Source organism: Crocodylus porosus, unplaced genomic scaffold, assembly GCF_001723895.1.
Source record: "Crocodylus porosus isolate Cpor-Errol unplaced genomic scaffold, CroPor_comp1, whole genome shotgun sequence".
NCBI classification, from domain to species: domain Eukaryota; kingdom Metazoa; phylum Chordata; order Crocodylia; family Crocodylidae; genus Crocodylus; species Crocodylus porosus.
In genome coordinates, this window is record NW_017728923.1 from 16,029,802 (window position 1) to 16,042,933 (window position 13,132).

Here is a 13,132-nt window from a genome sequence, read left to right on the forward strand (position 1 = left end):
CTTTTTTTCTCTGGTTGCACTGTACAGAAAGGACAATATGGCACATGGTGATTTTTTTTAATGCAGCAGCCTGACAACTGTTCTGCAAGACAGAGTTGAAATAGGAGTTTGGCTGTTGCATTTTCATTCCCAAAAGTGAAGTAACTCAAAAAGATCTGGTCTGCTTCTCCCACAGTCAAATTTAAGGTCCTGTATGGTAAGGGCTAGCATGATAAATGCATACCAGTCCTGGTAACCAACAGTATGCAAAAGAGCAAGACAGCTAGCATCACATCTAGCCACATTTGATTCTTTGGTCTAACTGACCAGGTACCCATTTACAGCTGGGTTGATAGAGGCCTTGACATAAGTCTAGAATGGGGCTCAAACTATACCACTGGGGCCATAGCAAAATACATCTGCCCCCTTTCCCAACAATCCCTACCCAGACAGCAGGGAGCAGGATGCCTATACTTCAGGGGTGTCAAACTCATTTAGCCCCATGGGATGGATGAGTGATAGGGGACTGGTCCACAGGCCAGAAGAATGGTATGTGGCTGTCCCTTAAGGCTGGCTTGGGCTCACCAACCCTCCCTCCAGCCACATGCTGGACCCAGTCCATGTGATGCTCACTCCACCTGGTTTGGGACCCATGCTGCATAGAAGGGGTGTATAATCTTCTGTGCTTGTCCTTTGCTGCCCGATGGGACTTCTTTCCCAGAGAGGGTATAATCATTCCCCGCTACATAGACAGCTTGCCAGTTCATGTGTCTGCATGAGTGCTATAAGTTCTTGCCTGCCACATCTTTGGTGTTATAGAAAATAGAGAGGCTGATCTTCAATGCCCTCATACAGCCCTCACACAGACACCACGGGTCCTGCATCTTGGGGTGCCACCTCCCCTACACCCTGCCTGGTGCCTCTCAGATGACAAACACAGGTAAAGAATGTCCAGGCAATTTCCCAAAGTCTTTTTCCAGCATTGAGGACAAAGGAAACAAAACCCTCTGCACTGGCGTACCTCCTCAGCTCAGGAGGTAAAAAGTCCATACAAAAGCAGTCTATATGCTGAGATTAGGGGAAGTTGGCTCCCTTTCCCCTTTGCTCAGCTCTAGTACTCACAACTTTTTTGTCTTGCCTGCAAGTCATTCAGGACTGCCTCTAGATGTTGTCACTGAGGAGAATCAGTCCTACCTTCTGGTAAGTTACCCAGCTCCTCCAAGCTGGCTTCGATGGGAGCCACTTGCTGCCGTGGTTCCCACCATTCACCCCTGCAGGGGCAATTCCTCAGACACACAGCTGACACTGTATTGTCACAACCACTTCCAGTCCTCCCACCCATTTGTTCTGGGTGAATTTTAAACTCTGCCACTGCACTCCGCCCCTCCCATCTGGACAGGCTAGTCTTTATAAGCTAGGTTTGACTTGGGGCTGGCATCCCCTTGCATGCCTACCATGCCTTCCAGGTTGCAATCTGGGAGTCTCGGTCCTACTGCACGTGTGGCTGATTGAGCTCCACTGCCAGAGGGTGCTGCATGCAATGCAGGTTCTGGCCCAGCCGGGACAGGCATCCTGTGGTGTGCTCCATGCTGCTTGGGGAAAGTGCCACCCATGGTGCATGTCCTGGTCCAGCTGTGGCGGGGCTGGGTAGTATGCAGCACAGGTCCTGGGCCAGCCACAGCATGTGCCATATGTGGCCTCTATCCTGGGCCTTGCATGCAGGGCTGGTCTCATGTGCACTCTGTGCACCACGTGGGTAAACTCCAGACTCAGACACAGCACTGGTGAGCAAATGATTGGGGTCTGTGGACTGGATTGATATCCCCGGTGTAAATCATCTTGGACTGTCATACTGCCTCTGATCACTGAACCCGACATCTAAACCTCTTTTTAGCTTTCTGCGCCTTTACTGACGGCAGCGGCCTGATTTATTTTAATAAGTTGCTTTTTTCTAGTTTCATGCATTTAAAATGAGCAAAGAAGAATACAGTATCCACCCATATATAATTCTAATATACCAATCTTTTATTGGAACTGACTGAAGTCCAATTTGCATAGCCTTTGCTGGGAGTTAGGCACTCATTTAAACATATAAAACTCTATAATAAAAGCTCGCTATTGAACTCTCCTTGTTTCCCTTCTACCCGAAACACATTTCCCAGCTGCAATGCTCACATGAACAGGCTGAAACTGGATTTGTTTGCAAACTGGGAGTCCTCTTTCTTGATTCTGAGTTTTATGGCTCTGACTATTTATGAACAACTGAGAATTAGTAATATAGAACATACATGCAGAAAGGTTTTGAAGAGTCCTGTTCCCCAGTCCAAAGAATACTGTGTCACTAACAATTCTCAAAAGAAAAGTTTTCAAAATTCCAGGACTGCTTCTAGTATGTCCAGTCTACACTCTGAGATGCTTGGGTATTCTCTACTCTCAGGCAGCCATAGGCAATGCATAGGGAGGGTATGGGGGGAGCATATGCCCTGCCTGAGAGTGCCAGTGCCCCCCTGAGAGTGAGCACTCCAGCTGGTAGGGGGGTATGGAGAACAGTAGTTCCCCCCCCCCCCCCCTGAAATTGGCTCCAGCAGAAGCTCAGCTCAGCAACTGGATGCCGGGGGACTTCCCTCTCCCTATAGATGCTGGCTGGCCCCTGGGGGATTCCCCCCCCCCCGATTCAAAAGGCACCAGTCACTCATACATGCAGCCATGAACAGTTGTGTATTTCTAAGGTAAATCAATTCCATATGGTTTGAACTCACCTGTACTAGTATTTTTCTTAAACACTTACTAGAATGGCTAGAATGGATGCAGGTCTGGGTGACCATGGGATGGCAAAAATGCTGAGAACCAGTCTACGCTTGATACTGCTGGTGACAGTGCCAGGAAGGGAAACTTTAAAATGTGCTGGTGCCAGGACTTACAACTATCTGGAAAGAGGTTTTAAACCACTCCTGGAAAAGCCCTTTCCTTCTCTTGTTCCTCTCTGCAAAGTCAAGAAGGAAGAGAGGGGGAAAGTGCTAGGTCCCTGTCTGGTCTCCCCTGCACTAAATGTGATGACAGCCCCTAACCAGTGACCTCATGTGAAATGCAACCATTCCATCATGCAAACCACTATGGGAGTATCAAAGGACAAAATGTAACATTCACAATTTAAAAAACCAAATTCCAACCTTAAATCTTGCTCTGGGACACCCACTGATTTCAGTGGAATTACTCCTAAATCTCACAGGTGATACCAGAATCAAGGGTTAACTAAAATTAGACTGCAGAGAAACTTAGTCTTCTGTGCTTACTGATGTAGTGAGAATTATCCTTTGGGAATCTGTGATTCAAGCTGCCTAGATGCCTGCACTCAATTAATTTTAAGAAGTGACAGTCCTTAGGAAATGCTGATTGATAGCTGAATACTACGGGCGTCTTGCTTGATTACATGGCTTTAGACTAGAGGACTCTCGGACATCTCTCATTCTTTTCCTGTCATAGTGAATATTTTAGGTTTCTCAGTTTATTTTCATTCTGCCCTGCAGCACAGCACATACTGAAGAAATTTTGTCATGGAAAGACTGTACAGATGAAAGTAACTTATGGCCAAACACTGGTAACCTTATGATTATTTTCCACAATTAAAGTCCAAGAAACTACACCTGACACGAGAATGTTATTCACATTTGGTAGGGCTGCTGGTTGTAGGTGCGTGATTCCACAGAAAGCGTATCCTGATGATATTGATATTAACTTCCATGTTTATATCAAGCAAAATTATTCAAATAAAGGGCAATTATGCCACCAGGACCTGTATCAAGTCATCATCCAAGATAAGATTCAGTTGGCTTTCCTTAATGTAGAAGCAATATCGTGGCTCTTTTAGAGTCTAATGGTAACAAACTGCTCAGGAGAAAGGTCATTTTCACAGCTGAAAAAGATCAAGAATGAACTGCGAACAACAATGCTGCAAGAAAAGCTGTCTGCACTAAATATTATTTGAATAGAAAGTGATAAACTTTGTAGCTTATCATTTGAGGACATCATCAATGACTTCGCTCTCTAAAAATCAAGACAGAAAATGTTTTAAATTTTATGTGATGTGCAAATAGACATAGTACAGGATGTTTTGCTACTTCCATTTAGTAGGTGCTGATCTGTGTAATTGCTGTTGTGTTGCTGCAGATCAAAAGTTTTCATATAGGCTAATTAAGAAATCATAAAGTATTTTAACATGAAAGCATTTCATAATGCAAATAGGCTTATTGGAAGCTATGTTTTAGTTAAATTATTAGTCTTTCATTGCACCTTCACCTAAGTATATATGTAAATATAAAGCTTTAATTTTTCTATTTTCATATACTTTTTTTGGTAATGCTATGGGGTCTCTTAAGCTTGATATAGCTTAGGGCCCCATCATGTCATGATCCCACCCTGCACTCAAGTGTTCTACATAAGCACTAACCTATGCAGTTCTTTAAACCTGAGGTAGCTAATGCAGATGAGAACAATTGTATGAAAAGTAAAAATCTAGGTGTAACTTCAGCTTCAACTTTCAGTGCTTAAGGAGCTTTTCTCAATATATTCAACTTGTCTCACTAAGGGAAACATGAACTGAGCAAATCTAGTGAGCCCGAATCCTGACATTCTCAGCACCTTCAACTTGTACTGAGGCACACAGTGTTTCAGGTACTCAAACTGTCAGGAGGAATTACATACATTTGGTGGGTTCTGTCATTTCCCCTATGACAGGGAATGACTAGAGTGATTCAAAATGCTGTCAGAGGCTCCTTGTTAATTATCAGTGGGCATATCTATATTTGTATTAATCTAATACACACAAAAATTTAGTACTTCCAATGTGAGGTACTAAATTAATATGCATTACACTGCACTAATGTGCAGTAATGCATTTGCCCACTTTGTTAGTGACACAATGCACAGTGACTATTTTACTGTTCATTAGCATAATGTTACGGTTTTTCATATGATGCTTTAATTCACAGTAAAATAGTCTACTGTGCATTAAAGCGCACATACAGATGCACCGCTTTGTCATATATTAATACCTACACAGCCTAGAGACTGGTGCAGTACAAAGAACTCCAGATAAAAAGAAAAACTCATCAGCAACAATTGTCACGTGAAAATTAAATAAGACCTTTAATAAAATTACTAAATCCTGGACAGGTAAATTAAAACCATCAGATAATGGGTGCAAACAGAAGTGACAATTTTTGTCTGATCTGACCACAGAGAGCAGTTTATAGTTGTGACCAAATACAAGTACATGTCCATAGACAGAGGCAGAAAAAGTATGTGGGGGGGCTGAGATCGCGTTCATGCATGCATGCACACACGTGCTTCCCCCCTCCCCCCACTGCCCTGCCCAGCAGGTAAGTCTGTGGGGGAAGGGGCAAGGGGAGAATGAAGGGGCATGGGAGGGCAGATAGAGGTCCCTGCAGTGAGGGAGGGAGCGGGGAACAGGCAGGGGCAGGGGCTGGGCTGAATGGGGCCCTGGCCGGGCCAGGTGCTGGGACACTTGAAGCCTGGATGGCTCATCCAGGGTGTTAGGGGGCTTCCGCCACTGTGAGCACCCTGGTGGAGGCCTGGGGGCACATGCCCCCCAGTCTGCATGGAATGAAGGTGGCTGCAGCTGCAGTTGCAGGCTGCACTTTGTGCCCCACTGCAGCTGCCGCTGCCTCTAGAGCCATGTGATGCCATGGGTGTCCTGCTGTGGGGCAGGCAGGGGACACAGCGCAGCCCGTGTTGGTGGGCACATAATGGTGTGCCACTCCTGGGCCAGCTGCAGCTGGGCACAAAGCACATCATGCAGCAGAAGCCGCCTCTGCCCCACACACAGTTTGGGGGCCATGTGCCCCCTGGTCCTCCCCCAGGGTGCACACAGTGGCAGAAGCCCCCTGTGCCCCTGGACAAGCCACCTGGGCTCCAATCATCCTACCACCCAACCCGACTAGGGCCCTATTCATTGCAGCCTCTGCCTCTGCCCCTGCCTCTGCCTCTGCCTCACTGTCTCCTTCACCACCTTCAAGTCCTACCTGCTGCCCCATGTTTGAGGGGGCTGAGCTCCCTTAGCTCTGGCCTTCCACCGCCTATGTGCATGACTGAAAACAGCTTCAAAATGACTGATCAGGTGAAAATCTGACCCCTCATTGCATGAGGTATCAGATAAAGACATTTCAAAATGTAGCGCCTTTTGTAACTTGCGTCTGCAGAGATCCCAGCCTGTTGCTGTTTTCAGAACGGGAGGGAGGAAAGGAAGTGGAGAGAGTTCAGACTGGGGTTTTTTTAGACCCTGCCCTAGAAGGGGTGGCGGGTGAATTGAAGCCTCCCCACCCACTCTACAGCACCAGCTGGGGAGTCCCAAGAATGAGCTCCCTCTGCTGCCTTTTTCCCCTCCCATTCTGGAAAACAGCAAGCCCAGGCAGAAAGCCCTGGCTATTGCTATGGGAACCTGGCTGCAGGCTCCCAGTGCAGCTAGACTCCCCTCCCCTGGAACCAACAGTGAACTTCTCTTTGGTCTGAGGTAATGTTGTAACTCAGAATATTTTGCAAAAATCATTTTGAGTTACAGCTGTGAGCTGTACTCGTGTCTACACCCAATATGCAAACAACAAATGAAACCCAGATGAAAATGTCTTTAAAAGTGTCAAAAAATGAACCAAAGTGCTCTCTCTAATCCTGCAGAAAAATAAGAGGCATCTTTGGGAGAATGAGAAAAGATGCTTAAGCAAGCTTCTCCAACAAAGGTATCAAGATTGGCACCAAACCAATTACCTTGATTCTCTTTTTCTTCTAACTGAACAGCTACTCTCAGAACCTGTTGATTTCAACACAGGTGATAAAAGACAGACCACTTATGGATTATCTAACAACATGAAGTTTTCCTGACTGACTCCACGTATGGATCCACTTATTCTAAAAGAAGTTTGCCTTGTTGCTGTTTATCTCAGAATTAGCTGGAGTAAGAGTTAGTCAGAACCAGCCCTAAACATAGGCACCCCCTTAATGCTCGACTTCAGCTACAGTGTTTGAAATTTTTGTCCTGTTTCTGCCTCATTTTAATCTTTACAAAAAATGCATAATACTATCAAATGCTTAGATTCCATTCTAACTCCTGAAATGCTCATTGTAACTTGGGAGTTACAATGGGACTATTAATCAGTTTGCCAACCACTGCCTTGTAGTGATCTCTGCAAGTATGAAGGAAATGATCTCAGCCAGCCAGCATGGACTGATAACTTGACAAACTTTGACTTTTTAATGGCTTCACTGTAGAACAGACTCTTTATTGCTCCCTACAAGGGAGCTTGCAGTCAGTGTGCCTGTCTTAGGGAATTTCACATTTTCTTTTGCTTTTCAGCAAGAAACAGACACATAAACCAGAAGAACATGGGTCAATGAAGAATACAGGGGCAAAAAAACTAAATCTTATTGATAAGTCATTTGTGCCTACAGCAGTTCTTGCAGCAAGGAAATTTCTTAAATGATTTCTCTCATTAACAGGGGGATTCAGTAGTTATGCTGAACTACTGGCGGTCATTTAATGTATTATTCCAGATTTGTTCCAGACAAATAGATTTCTAGGAACATTAGGATAAAGCTAATTAAGAAAGTTACATTAACCTAAAGAATTTTACATTAAACCAAGCCATCAGCGTCTTGCAATAAAATATAGACATCATAACTGAATCCTCATTTCTCATGGGGAAAAGGGACAGGACACTCTCAGTTCCCCTGATCAACATAAAAGGTCACTGTCCATACAGTAACTACCTATTAGCCTCCAGTTATACAGGCTTGAAAACCTCATATTGCAAATATAGCAGTTATTTGTTTTCATGATACTAACATAAAACTCATGATTTTCAAGTACTACAGATGTGATTTGACTTGATCATTCAGAGTGCTTCTTTATGAAGGGCCTTTATATTTCAAAATGTTCTGCAGCACCTGAGAGACAGGGGCTATGATTTAAGGTAGAAATACATTTCTCTCCACAGCATAGCAACTCATTCTAGTGACTTAACCATTCTTCTTTAAGAGATGTGATATTTAATGGACACTGTGATAGCAGCTGGTTAGCAAATCAGAACTGTGTGCTCAGTGTCTTTATGTGGTTTTCAGTAGAGTATCACACTCTTAACAAGTGCTTTCTAGTTAGCCTTTCCATAATTTTCTGTTGCACCTGCAGGAATTCCTTCTTAAAACCTAACTTATCATAGGATCTGCAGCTTAAAGCAGGCTGTCTTCTTTGCTTGCTTGAGACAGATCTGTTTGGCTCTTACTGGGTGCAGCTACATGTTCATTAATGCACTTTTCCTAATGAACATTAAATTTAGTACCTCTGAGCATTTATAGATGTGCTCTGGGAGGTGGGGGAGGCACCTTAATTAGCTCTGAGAGTCGCACTAATTAAAATGCCGAGATCATCACGTATATCAGTGTGCCTGCACTAAAAAACAGCGGCGTGGAGCTTTGAACTAAAGCTTGTCAAACAAACTTTAGTTTAAAACGCCCCAATGCCATTTTCCAGCACGGGGATGCTGATACACGTGGCACTGGAGTCTGCTGGAGCACAGTAATTGCCATGCTCCAGAAGACTCAATTAATTGAGTCTACTCTGATGTGCTGTAATTACAGTGTGTTGGAGCAGCCTCCTTGCACATGCATAGGAGCCATCTAATGTGAGGTACTACATAAATATGCATTAGACTGCCCTACTGCACAGCAGTGAAAGTCCATGCTTTTTTGTGATGCTTAATGGCCAGTAGCCTATTTTTACTGCACATTAGCATATTAGCATGGTTTTTAAAGTGCTACTTTAACACACAGTAAAATAGGCTACTGTGCATTAAAGCGCATGTGTAGATGTATCCACTGGGTGGCTAGTTAAATAATGGCTTGGGGCATGTACTATGGAATGCTGCATTCAACCAAACTGATGCTCCATGGCATAGATGAGTGACTTTTGGTTTGGGAAGAAAACCATTACCATGGACTAATCCCATGCTGCTGAGGTTTTCTTGGCTAAATCACTCTAGAGCACTCTGCTCTTGCTACAGTACTTAGAATCATGACTTAAAATCCTAGAAAAGAAGGGCTGAAAGAAACCTTAGGAGTTCATCTAGTCTCCCCTGATCGCCACAGGAATATGCCTTTTAACAATACCAGACAAATGTTTGTCTAGTCTGCACTTAAAAACCTCTGATGGAGATTCCAAGCCTAGCTAGGTAAACTCATTCAAGATTTGACCACCCTCAGACCTGGAAAGTTCTTCCTAATACAGATATGCAAGAGGCAAATAAGCCAGCATGTTAGCTGCAGCTATAGCTGAAAGTGCATTAAGTCAGTACTGAGGTTAGCTGGCAGGATTCTTTTTAGCAGCAATTGGTAAATTGGCAGCCACTCCAGCAGAGGCACCGACTCTGCGGGTGCTCTGGAACCCACTGAAACAAATTAGTGGGTGCTCAGGACCCACAGAGCCACTTGCAGATGTATTTTTTGTTTTGTATTTTTTAACCATGCTTTATGGGAAGCTGCAGCACATTACTTCAACCTAGCTCTGCAGGATCTGTAAAGGTTGGGCACTTCAGCAGGGCTTTTTTGGCACTTTTAGCTAAAGCTGATTCAATTAGCTATTAGATAAAAAGCCCCACTAAAGCCCCAGTGAAGTGCCCAATCTTTACAGACACTGCAGAACGAGGTTGAAGTAAGGCATTGCCTCTTCTGGGCATGAGCAGGGCTTGGCACCACATTACACCATTGTTTTGTTTTGTTTTTTTATGTCTGCAAACACCCACCAGCAAAAATGAAGTTGGCACCTATGTATTCCAGGTTTCCGACCTCACTGCAGATTTACTACATGAAATAACTTCACAAACTTCATGAATTAACTGTCACCACCTTTGGAGAGTGTATCCCCCTGTTCAACTAAACTTAGCCAAACACACATACCAGGTCATGGCAGAGTTAGGAACCAGTGGGCCACATCCGGACAAGTGCAGCCGAGCAGTATGTGATGCTACAAACATGTCTGCAGTACCACATACTGCATGTTCAGTTGTCCTTTGTGTTGCAAGGGAGCAGTGCGGGGTGTTTTTTTGACCCCTGGATATCCCTGGGAATCTGGGTTCTGACCCCCACCCCTGCTGCCAACTCACTCATGCCTGGCAGAGCCAGCAGAGCCCAAGTGGGGCTAGAATCAGGCGGGGGCAGTGGCAGTGAGAGCCATGTGGACCATGCACCAGGAGAGCCCTGCAGGCTGGAGGAGGCAGAGCGAGGGATGGATGCCCTGTGACCCTGATTTGGGTCGCGACCCAAGGTTGGGAGCCACAGCCCTAGACAGTTTGTTAAATTCTGCAGCACACAGCAACAATGAAGGATAAATCAAACCAAGCTGTGATAAAGGCAAGTCTGTTTTTACAACTGTTAGAAAGACCATGATCTGAATAATCAATTAGAAGTACTTGGCCTCCTTGATGCTTTTACATAAAAAACAATTATTAGTTTGGGGGGTTTTTTCTTCTTTTTAGTAGGCTATTAGTGCTATCAGTACCAACTGCACTATACAGTTAACTGCACTACACAGCTCAAGCTGAATTTTTTCCTCTTAAACTTTGGGTTTAGCAAGTTTTTGGCCAAATAAATCATGGCATCTTTATTTAAATGTTGAAAGACAGCATATAATGCATTCAACAGCCAAATTTTACTGTCCTTATTCAGATAAGTAAAAGAGACTCAGCAACTTTACTGGGACAACTTGAATGTGGCAAGCTAAACTCAGCCTGATGTTGGATTCTTCAAATGCTCAGTCATACTAAGAAGCCATTATCATTTAGAGTCTGTTCAAATCTCTGACATCATGCATATATCACAACTACTTTCATGAGGAATGACTTCCACAACGGTCATTAGGTGATATATACTGGTATTTAGCTCTGCCCCCAAGCCCAAATGCCAGTCCCAACCTAAAGACCATTCATATTAAACAGCTCTCAGCTTGATCTGGGTGCCAGTCCAGCCCACTTCCGTGAGCTCTCTGGAGTATCAGAACGAAAGCTGAGATCCCCCTAGCCTGCCCCTTCCTCGCAGACTGTTCAAAACTTAGCTGGGCTAAAGGCTGCCAGCACAGGAAGCCCATCAGCACCTAACTTCCATCTATTCTTTTCCCTGCTGTTTGTCTCAACTGCCTATAATCAGAGCCAAACACAAAAGGAGAGGTTAGCAGAAGTAAGAGTAACTTGATTTATGTACAAAGATACCCAGGCCATATGATGCTAATGAGTCATTTAATTTAAGTAATTTAACCAATTCTCCAAAGAATACAAATATTTTTATTGGGCAACCTTCTTAACAACTCTATACTAATTTCAGCAAAACCACAACATCCCCTTCAGGCACTGGTATAAAGAAAGGGTATGTCTATATGATACATAGGAGCACTGGGCATAGTACCCCAAGCTGCATCTGAAACTGAAAGCAGTTTAGCCATATTAACACAGCAGTGCACCTGGGGTGATCAGCAGCAATACTACTTTTGGTTCCAGAACTAGTGCCTGCAAAGCTAACTCGGGGTACCTATGGACTATACTGCTTTGTGTTAGATAAACCCATAAGCAATAAATTTGACCACTCACACTTACATACATTAAGAATCATTGGAGCCAGATGTTTCCAAAACTACTTTTGATCACATTAGCACTTATAATCAGGTAATTATAGTTAGACATGCACACAACTACTGCTGCTCCTGAGCCTGCAATTAACGGGGACCAGGGATTTGCCATTTCAGCTGCCCTACAGTAACTGTCCTTGCATTAGCAATTACTCCACAATGGGTGCATCTGCACTTGCGCTTTAATGCCCAGTAGCCTATTTTACTGAGCATTAATGCATCACATAAAAACTGTGTGATTGCACTAATGCACAGTAAAATAGACTACTGTGCATTAAGCATAACTTTAAAGCCCTGTGCATTCACTACTATGCACTAAAGCAGTCTAATGCACATAGTTCCTCACATGGGAGGTACTAAATTTAATGCACATTAGAAAAAGCATCTTAATGCACATGTCGACATTCCCAGTGAAAACCAAACCATGGCAGCTTACCCCTGAATGAAGGACTGCTAAGCTGCTCCAGTTTAGGAATGTCAAAACAGACGCAACTTCAGTTACCATGCAGCAGCCCCATTAACTGTAGGGATATGAGTTGCTGTGTTGCCCTGTGGGGTCAAGCCAACTCTCAGGATCTCAATATTGCACCATTAGACAGGAGGGTGTGACATAATTGCACATATACAAATACACAAATCAATCAGGTGCATACACACACACACACTACCACCTCAGGCACATACACATGCAAACCAGCTTAGGCACATGCATACCTATCACCAATTCAAGCACATACACTATACACCCCAAAAGTTAGACACAGATCACTAATTCATATATCATGCACACAATGACATATACACACACACACGAGTTCACACACATACAACCCACCTACACAAACACACAAGTTACTTCCTAACTTGGATGGTACAGTGTGTATGTGTGTGCTTGGGATACCTGGGAGAAGGTTCAGGTGAGAGAGAGAGAGTTAAAGTGTAGAGAGTGAAAATTGCCAGAACCAAGATTAGAACTGGTGGACTACAGAGAAGCTGGCTCAGGAACCAAGGCTTAGGTTTACTTAAGGTAGATTGGAGCTGGAAACTGAGGCAGACAGCTGAGATATTGTGGGGTGGGGCAGATAAGTGGTGGCAAGGAGGAGACAGCCAGGAAAGAAACTGAGGCAGAAACCTGGTTGCTCAGAGGAAAAGGAAAAGATAGCAGGGATAAGACAGTGGCAAAGAAATGGGGGGTTTGGAGGCAGAGAGGAGCTCAGGACTGGTGTTGGAGGTGGCAGTAAGCCAGAAGCAGGAGAGGGAGAAATGAGACAGAAGTTAGAGGGGCGAGGAGCAGAGATTGGAACAGGGCCAAACCATAATAAAGCAAAACCCAACTTAGGGGTCCAAATAAGTTTTATTAAACAGACAACACACTACACAGCCCCATTAACGATGTGGACATTGGAGTCAGGAGTGGACTGGCCAAGTTCGCCGATGACACCAAACTTTGGGGCAAAGCATCCACGCCAGCAG

At 44.3% G+C, this 13,132-nt stretch overlaps 1 long non-coding RNA gene across 1 annotated transcript; it reads right to left on the reverse strand.

Moving 5' to 3' along the window:
* Positions 1-2,808: 2,808 nt before the first annotated feature.
* LOC109313557 lies at positions 2,809-3,947 on the reverse strand. Its single transcript, XR_002102083.1, has 3 exons — positions 3,773-3,947; positions 3,194-3,195; positions 2,809-2,819 (listed from the first exon to the last, which is right to left on the reverse strand). It is a non-coding gene; the product is annotated as an uncharacterized LOC109313557 (long non-coding RNA).
* Between the last annotated feature and the right edge of the window lie 9,185 nt (positions 3,948-13,132).